General features: G+C 37.3%; 1 pseudogene; it reads right to left on the bottom strand.

Annotated features, from left to right (window-relative positions):
• Positions 1-6,096: 6,096 nt before the first annotated feature.
• LOC100428837 (TAR DNA-binding protein 43 pseudogene) lies at positions 6,097-7,834 on the bottom strand (annotated as a pseudogene).
• Positions 7,835-8,428: the final 594 nt, after the last annotated feature.

The raw sequence follows: 8,428 nt of genomic DNA, 5'->3' as shown, positions 1-8,428 counted from the left end.
GCCAATACTATCACTATTTTAAGGCTTAACTTGTCCCATATCTGACCAGTGGAAGCCTCTTCAAGCTGGCTCCCTGATTTTTTATTTTATTTTTTTCAATCAGAGGATAAAATTGCATGTATTTATTATGTACAACATAATGTAATATATATGCATTACAGAATAGTTAAGTCTAGTTAATGAAAAGGTGCATTACCTCACTTGCCCTCCTTTTTAGTTTCTGGAATAGCAAGTTGTTGTTAACTCGTAAGATGCTTTTATGCCTCAGTTCTGGAATCATTCAAATCTTTAAGGAGCCAGATACTACATACTTTAGAATGATATTTATAAGTCAATGATGCTAAGATGCTCATTGCTACTTGTACACTATTGCTTCTACATTTTATCAGCAAAGTATTTACAGATTATGTGTAGATCATCTATAAACTATCTATCTCTCAATTTCTCTATTTATCTATCAAGTAGGTTTACATTATATGTTTATAAATGCACATATACATTTATATAATTATTTGCAGGTTATACATACACTTAAGGATCTATGTTTAAAGCCAGGAATTCTCATAATTCCAAACCAACATCTCAGAGTTTGTTCTGATTTTTCTCCTTTATAAAACAATTTGCACCTCCCCTTCCCAGTGGTGAGAAATCCACATATTATTATCTTCAATAATATTACTCATTTGCTCAAACTCACACTATGCAGCAATTTTATGATTGCTAAACAATACTGCAGAGAGTATCAAACTTAGAGTAATATTTGATTGTAGTCATTTTACATTTAGGTATTTGCTTATGACTTAGCATTCCTTTACATGAATACTTTTTTCTTGAGCAACATGGGTTTGAAATGTACAGGACAACTTAGGCATGGATTTCCTTCTGCCTTTGCCACATCTGAGACAAGACCAAAACTTCTACTCTTCCTCCTCGGCCTACTCAGTGTGAAGATGATGAGGATGAAGGCCTTTATGGTGATCTGCTTCAACTTGATAAACAGTAAATATATTTTTTCCTTTTTATGATTTTCTTTTTTTATTTTTATAGCAACATTTCTACAGCTTACTTAATTGTAAGAATACAGTTAATGCATATTACATATAAAATACAAAATCTGTGTTAATTGACTTTATTGTTTTCAATAAGGCTTCCAGTGATCAGTAGACTATCAGCAGTTAAGCTTTTGGGAAATTAAAAGTTATGTGTGGGTTTTTGACTACATAAGTTCAGCAACCCTAATACCCATGTTGTTCAAGGTTCAACTCTAGTTGGGTGCACTTTATTTCTTATTAGCACTTATATATATTAAGTGTAATGCACAAATTTTCAGTGTGCTCTTAGATGAAGTTTGAAATGCTCATTTGTCTGTGTAACCCACACTCAATAAAATTCAGTTCATAACAATATAAAATGTTACCTCTGCATATAAAATAAATATCTCCACTCCAATGTTTATTGCAGCACTATTCACAATAGACACGATATGGAATAAAACAAAGTGTCCATCAGTGGATGAATGGATAAAGAAAATGTAGTTCATATGCACAATGAAATATTATTCAGCTAAAAAGAAGGAAATCCTGTCATTTGCAGCCACATGGATGGAACTGGAAGATATTATGTTCAGTAAAATCATGCAGGCACACACAGAGACCAATACCACATATTTTCACTCATATATGGGAGCTAAAACGATTAACCTTATGGAGGTAGGAAGTAGAACGATGGTTACCAGAAGCGAGGAAGGGTAGTGGGAAAATGGTATAAAGAGGAGTTAGTTAACGACTAAGAAATATACAGTGAAATAAAAAGAACAATATCTAGTGTTTTATAAGACAATAGGATATCCACAGTTAACAACAATTTATTGTATATATCAAAAGAACTAGAGAAGCAAAATGGGAATGTTCCCAACACAAATAAATGATAAATATTTGAGGTGGTGGATATCCCAATTACCCTAATTTAATTATTACACATGATTGTATCAAAATATCACATGTACCCCCAAAAATGTAGAACTATTATGTATCCATAAATATTTTATTTCTTATTTAAATCAGTTTTATTTAAGCATTTTCAACATTGACAATTCTTATAAAAAGCATCCAAGCACGGGACACAGAACTGCAGCAAGCACCAATATTATGGGTAGTTAACAGACATTAGAACTTCAACCCTTTTTTGAGATGCCTGACCTCACTCACTTCCAAGTACTCCTGCAAAGCACACAAACTCAGTCCATGTTCTCAGTGTTCTCCCAACAGCTTCAGTTCGCATTAACAAAATTACATATCAGTAATAGAAAGGAACACACACCATATAGCATTCACAGAACTTGACAAAGGGGTAGGGGGAATACACGTATGGTTTCACTTATCACATTCAACTAATGTGGTTTATATAAGAACAAAAGTCACTTTAAGTTTAAGTTTCACTTAAAGTTTTCCAACAGATGTGGATGTCCTTTGAACACAAAACATATTCATATATTATTTGCTATCATTGCTTTCTGCACACTCTCTCAACAAAGCCACAAGTTAGAGATACATATCTTGCCAAGTTAAAAAGTATCCATTATGCTCCACTAAGTCTTTGCATGTGCTCTCCTTTTCTTGCTCATACTAGCTTTTCATGCCTTGGCACCACCATCAATCACACACAAAGTTGCAAAACTTCAAAAAGCTTTCTGCTTCCATGTCAGAGCCTTGCATCCATAACATTGATACAACTCCATGAAATAAACAGTAATGGATAAAAATGGGACACCCACTGTCAGAGATGCAGCCTGTGATGCACGATGACAAATTATTGAATGAGAAAGTGTGTAAACAGAAGTATACCTATGGCAGAAAATGTATAGTACTACCTTCAATGAAGTACTTCCTCCAGAAAAATTTGAAATGAGATTAACTGCAGAGATTAAATGAAGGCTTCATATTGAACTTTTGTATATAAGGGTGTAATAGTTCATTTTCATATGGCTGATAAAGACATACCCAAGTGTGGATTATTTATAAAAAGATATTTAATGGACAGTTCCACAGGGCTGAGGATGCCTCACAATCATGGCAAAAGGTAAAAGACACTTCTTACATGGTAGGCAGCAAGAGAGAATGAAACCAAGCTAAAGAATTTTCCCCTTATAAAACCTTTAGATCTGGTGAGACATATTCACTACCTCCACAACACGATGGGAAAAACTGCCCTGTGATTCAAATATCTCCCACTGGGTCCTGCCCACAACATGTAGGAATTATGGGAGTGACAGTTCAAGGTGAGATTTGGTTGGAGACACAGTCAAACCATATCATTCTACACCTTGCCTTTCTCAAATCTCAATTCTTACATTTCAAAACCAATCATGCTTTCCCAGCAGTCCTCCAAAGTCTTCACTAATTTCAGCATTAACTTAAAAGTCCACAGTCCAAAGTCTCATCCAAGACAAGGCAAGTCCCTTTGGCCTATGAGCCTGTAAAATCAAAAGCAAGTTAGTTACTTCCTACATACAGTGGGGTACAGGCATTTGGATAAATATACCCACCCACTCCAAATTGGAAAAATGGGCCAAAACAAAGTGGCTAAAGGCCACATGCAAGCCCAAAATCCAACAGGGCAGTCAAATATTAAAACTCCAAAATGATCTCCTTTGACTCCATGTCTCACATTCAGGTCAAGCTGATGCAAAAGGTGGGTTCACATGGTCTTGTTCAGCTCTACCCCTGTGGCTTTTCAGGGTACAGCCTCCCTCCAGGCTGCTTTCACAGGCTGGCATTGAGTGCCTGTGGCTTTTCCAGGGGCACAATGCAAGCTGTCAGTGGATCTACCATTATGGGGTCTGGAGGATGGTGGCCCTCTCCTCACAGTTCTACTAGGCAGTGCCCCGGCAGGGACTCAATGTGGGACTCCCTCCCACATTTCCTTTCCACACTGCCCTAGCAGAGGTTCTTATGAGAGCCCCACCTCTGCAGCAAACATGTGCTTGGACGTCCATGTGTTCCCATACATTCTCTGAAATCGAGGCAGAGGTTCCCAAACCCCAACTCTTGGCTTCTGTGTACCCACAGGCTCAACACAACATGGAAGCTGACAAGGCTTGTGACTTGCACCCTCTGAAGCTGTACCTTAGCCCCCTTTAGCCATGGCTAGAGTGGCTGGGATGCAGGGCACCAAGTCCATAGTCTGTACACAGCAGGGGGGTCCTGGGCCCAGCTCACAAAACCATTTTTTTTTTTTTCTCCTAGGCCTCTGGGCTATTATGAGAGGGGCTGCCACAGATAGCTCTGACATGCCCTGGAGACATTTTTCCCATTGTCTTGTTGATTAACATTTGACACCTCGTTGCTTATGTGAATTTCTTCAGGGGACTTGAATTTTTCCTTAGAAAATGGGTGCTTTTTTCTATTGCATGGTCAGGCTGCAAATTTTCCAAATGTTTATACTGTGTTTCTCTTTTAAAGCTGAATGCTTTTACCAGAACCCAAGTTACTTCTTGAATGCTTTGGTACTTAGAAATTTCTTCTGCCAGATACTCTAAGTCATCTCCCTCAAGTTCAAAGTTTCACAAATATCTAGGGCGGAGGCAAAATGCTACCAGTCTCTTTGCTAAAAAATAGCAAGTCACCTTTACTCCACTTCCCGACAAGTTCCTCATCTCCATCTGAGACCACCTCAGCCTGGATTTCATTGTCCATCTCATTATTAGTATTTTGGTCAAAGCCATTCAACAAATCTCTAGGAAATTCCAAACTTTCTTCTGTTTTCTTGTCTTCTTCTGAGTCCTCCAAACTGTTTCAATCTCTCTGTTACCCAGTTCCAAAGTCACTGTAACAGATTTGGGTATCTTCACAGAAGCACCCCACTCTACTGGTACCAATTTACTGTATTAATCTGTTTTCAGGCTGCTGATATAGATATACCCAAGACTGAGTATTTTATAAAGAAAAAGCAGTTTAATAGACTCACAGTTCCATGTGGCTGGGGAGGGCTCACAATCATGGCAGAAGGCTAAAGGCACTTCTTACCTGGCAGTAGCAAGAAAGAATGAAAACAAGTAAAAGGGATTTCCCCTTACAAAACCATCTCATCTGGTGAGACTTGTTCACTACTTTGAGAACAGTATGGGGAAACTGCCCCCATGATTCAATTATCTCCCACTGGGTCCCTCCCATAACATGTGGAAATTGTGGGAGCTACAATTCAAGATGAGATTTGGGTGAGGACACGTCCAAACCATAACAGAGGGAAACAAGTGTTAAAAAAACAAAAACAAAAGAACCAAACACATGACACCATGATCTCTCCAAAAGAGGTTTTCTTAAGGAACAAAAATTCATAAGATGCGGTTTAAATTAAAACAAGAAGAAAATAATACAGTTTAATCGATAGTTTCCATTTTGAATGTGCAAACAATTGACATGTCCAGGGATAAAATATTACAGAGGAATCCTTTTGATATCAATTGTATATTATTGATTTGTCAAATCAGGCTAACAGCAGTTCACTTTCAATCACTCAATATTTCCACCCTTCATGTAACAAAACTTATAAAATCCCATTAGCTCTTCTTTTTTTTTTTTTTTTTTGAGACAGAGTCTTGCTCTGTCGCCCAGGCTGGAATGCAGTGTCCTGATCTCAACTCACTGCAAGCTCCACCTCCTGGGTTCACGCCATTCTCCTGCCTCAGCCTCCTGAGTAGCTGGGACTACAGGTGCCTGCTGCCACACCTGGCTAATTTTTTGTATTTTTTAGTAGAGACGGGGTTTCACCGTGTTAGCCAGGATGGTCTCGATCTCTTGACCTCGTGATCCACCCGCCTCTGCCTCCCAAAGTGCTGGGATTACAGGCATGAGCCACCACGCCCGGCCAGCTCTTCCTCTTTTTTTTTTTAAAGAAAAATGTTAAAAATACTGCTGAATATACTCCACATTGGACAAACCAAATTTGAAAGTTTTTAGTACACATGTATTTTATGTATACTTACCATGAGTTTAGAAAAATTTGTAATCCCACCATTCTATCCCAACAAACCATAACCCCCATGTCTGCATTTTTCAGCCCGAAGGCTTAGAATCCATGCTTGAGCTAAAGTCTCAATTAAAACCGCTGCCTGACCCTGTAGTTCATTCCACCCTCCATGTTCTACCTTGGTTGTTTCTCAGGTCTGCTCCACTCCCACTACAGTTACCAAACCTCTCTGATTCCCAAAGATACCTGGATTACCACCAAATCTTCCACCTCTTTCTGTCTACTGATATTGTGCTTACACTTGCATTGGATATATGTATGCTGATTCCCTTAATAATCAACTCCTCTCCACAAAGAGACTGCACAAGCTAATCATCTGCAATGTAAGAAAGGCAAAGTTCCTGAGTGGTTTGGGAATGAAGACATCTATCACTTCTCTGCAATGACAAAAGAACTGCTGAAGCTTATCAGAATTCATCTTCTCTGTACAACACCTAACAAACATATTTTTGCTTCTCAAAATCTCATTCAGAGTTTGCTTAGAATTAGGAAGCGTACAGCCACATCATCATCTATCTGTCTTATGTTGCTGTGACATTCTTTCACCTGGGTTTCATATTTTATAAAATGAACAAAGCCAAATCCCTTTGAATAGCCAGTTCTGAGATCCTTCTTGACCTACACCATAAGAATTTCTCTGAAGGTACTGCAATATTCTTTCAGATCCTGTTCAGTTGTTTTCCATGGGAAACCCACACTGTTAAAGCAGATGTTTTCGGGACTGCTCTTTTCACTTTTATGGCTAATGAAATATCTGTCTTATCCCTTTTTCTGTAGTTATCTACAGAATAGTTGACAACATATATCAAATTTCCCCAGCCAGCACTGGGGGCATGCAGAATTCCTTCTACCAGCAGACACCCCTAATACCCTTGGACACTGGAATCCTGTAGGGAAGCCCACATGCCCCTGGAAACTGAACTGCAACCGTGGGCAGCAGCACTGTTCCATCGTCTTCCGATGGTATTTCAATGGGCTCATAATTCTTATCTCTGGTTACCTGAATACATGTACATATTTTTTTATTTTTCTGCTAGGCCACTGCTAGGAAGCCCAGTAGGGTCACTGAAGCAGCTATAGATCCAAGAGAAGCCCAGCTACTTCTTCTTTCTCACAAAACGGCCCATAAAAATTTTGAACCATGTTCCCTCCTGCCCTTCCTTACCAACCCATACTCATATACCTCAGAAGCATACCATATGGAATCTTCTGGTTCCAACTTTTTTAACCAAGCCTAAAATTTGGAATATTCATTCATGTTATGAAGTGTATCAAAAATGTGTATCTTTTTAGCAAATAAAATAGTCAATTGTCTGAATCTACCACATATTTTCATCTCCTCTCATGTTGTATAATGTAATACTTATTTGGATAAATTACATTCAAAGACATATTTTAAGTTCAGTGTAACACTTTTACTTTTAAAGAATATCCCAGTAAACACCTTGAAATGAATACAGTTAAGTTGTGTGAAGGTTCTCTTAAAAGAATGGTGGTATATAAACTATTCAGAAAGTAATAGATTATTTTATTCTTGAAACAAATAAACGATTGTACTTAACACTATATTCTTTAATGTTATATTTTATTCACAGTGTGACTTCATATTAAGAATTTCTCTACTCAAATTAAGAAGCAAATTAATTTATGTTAACATTAAAAATGCATCAATGTTTTATTTTGTTAAAGGGAAATTCACTAACATAACAGCCAAAGCAGGTGAATTGTTCCATGATTGACACATTTTTGTACTAATCAGATTATCATTGGGTCATTCAGCACCTCTCACTTTCAAGCTTACCTGCATACTTCCATGAAGGCACCTGAGGAATTTCATATTGGGAATACTTTGGCTAGTTTTATCAGAAAAAAAGTATTAAGCTGTGTACTCTTATTTGTTTACTATTTTCACTCATTTGCTTATCAGTTTTCTGCATATTGCCTCACACAATTTGATGCAAAATTGCTAAGTGGTGAGTTGTGCTTCTCTGTCTTTTAATGTCTGCTTAAATCCTTTTAAAGGTATTTGGTTACTATCTTCGCTGAATTATTTCTGCTAAAATCATACTTTCAGATTGCTAAATAGGACTTTTTCTACTTGGATTTTTCTCTCTGTGTGTGTGTGTGTGTGTGTATGTATGTGTGTGTTTAGGCAAATCATATGTAATAATTTATATTTAGTCTTTCTAATAAAATTTCACTTGTCTTTTTAAAAAACTCTTTCTACAGGAAAATAAATCAAGTATTGAGCTGTGTCCATTTAAGTACAAGAAGGCCCATTCTCCATCAAAGTTTCTAATTCTATGTTTTACTTCTACCTTCTCTTTAACAAGGGTAGATGATTTTAAATTACGAAGTTATTATTAATTATTCATATAATTAACAATATTATAATATAATC

Source organism: Macaca mulatta, chromosome 4 (assembly GCF_049350105.2).
Source record: "Macaca mulatta isolate MMU2019108-1 chromosome 4, T2T-MMU8v2.0, whole genome shotgun sequence".
In the NCBI taxonomy this organism is placed as follows: Eukaryota; Metazoa; Chordata; class Mammalia; order Primates; family Cercopithecidae; genus Macaca; species Macaca mulatta.
Note: the sequence above shows the minus strand (reverse complement) of the source record. Positions and strands in the feature narration are given on the sequence as shown.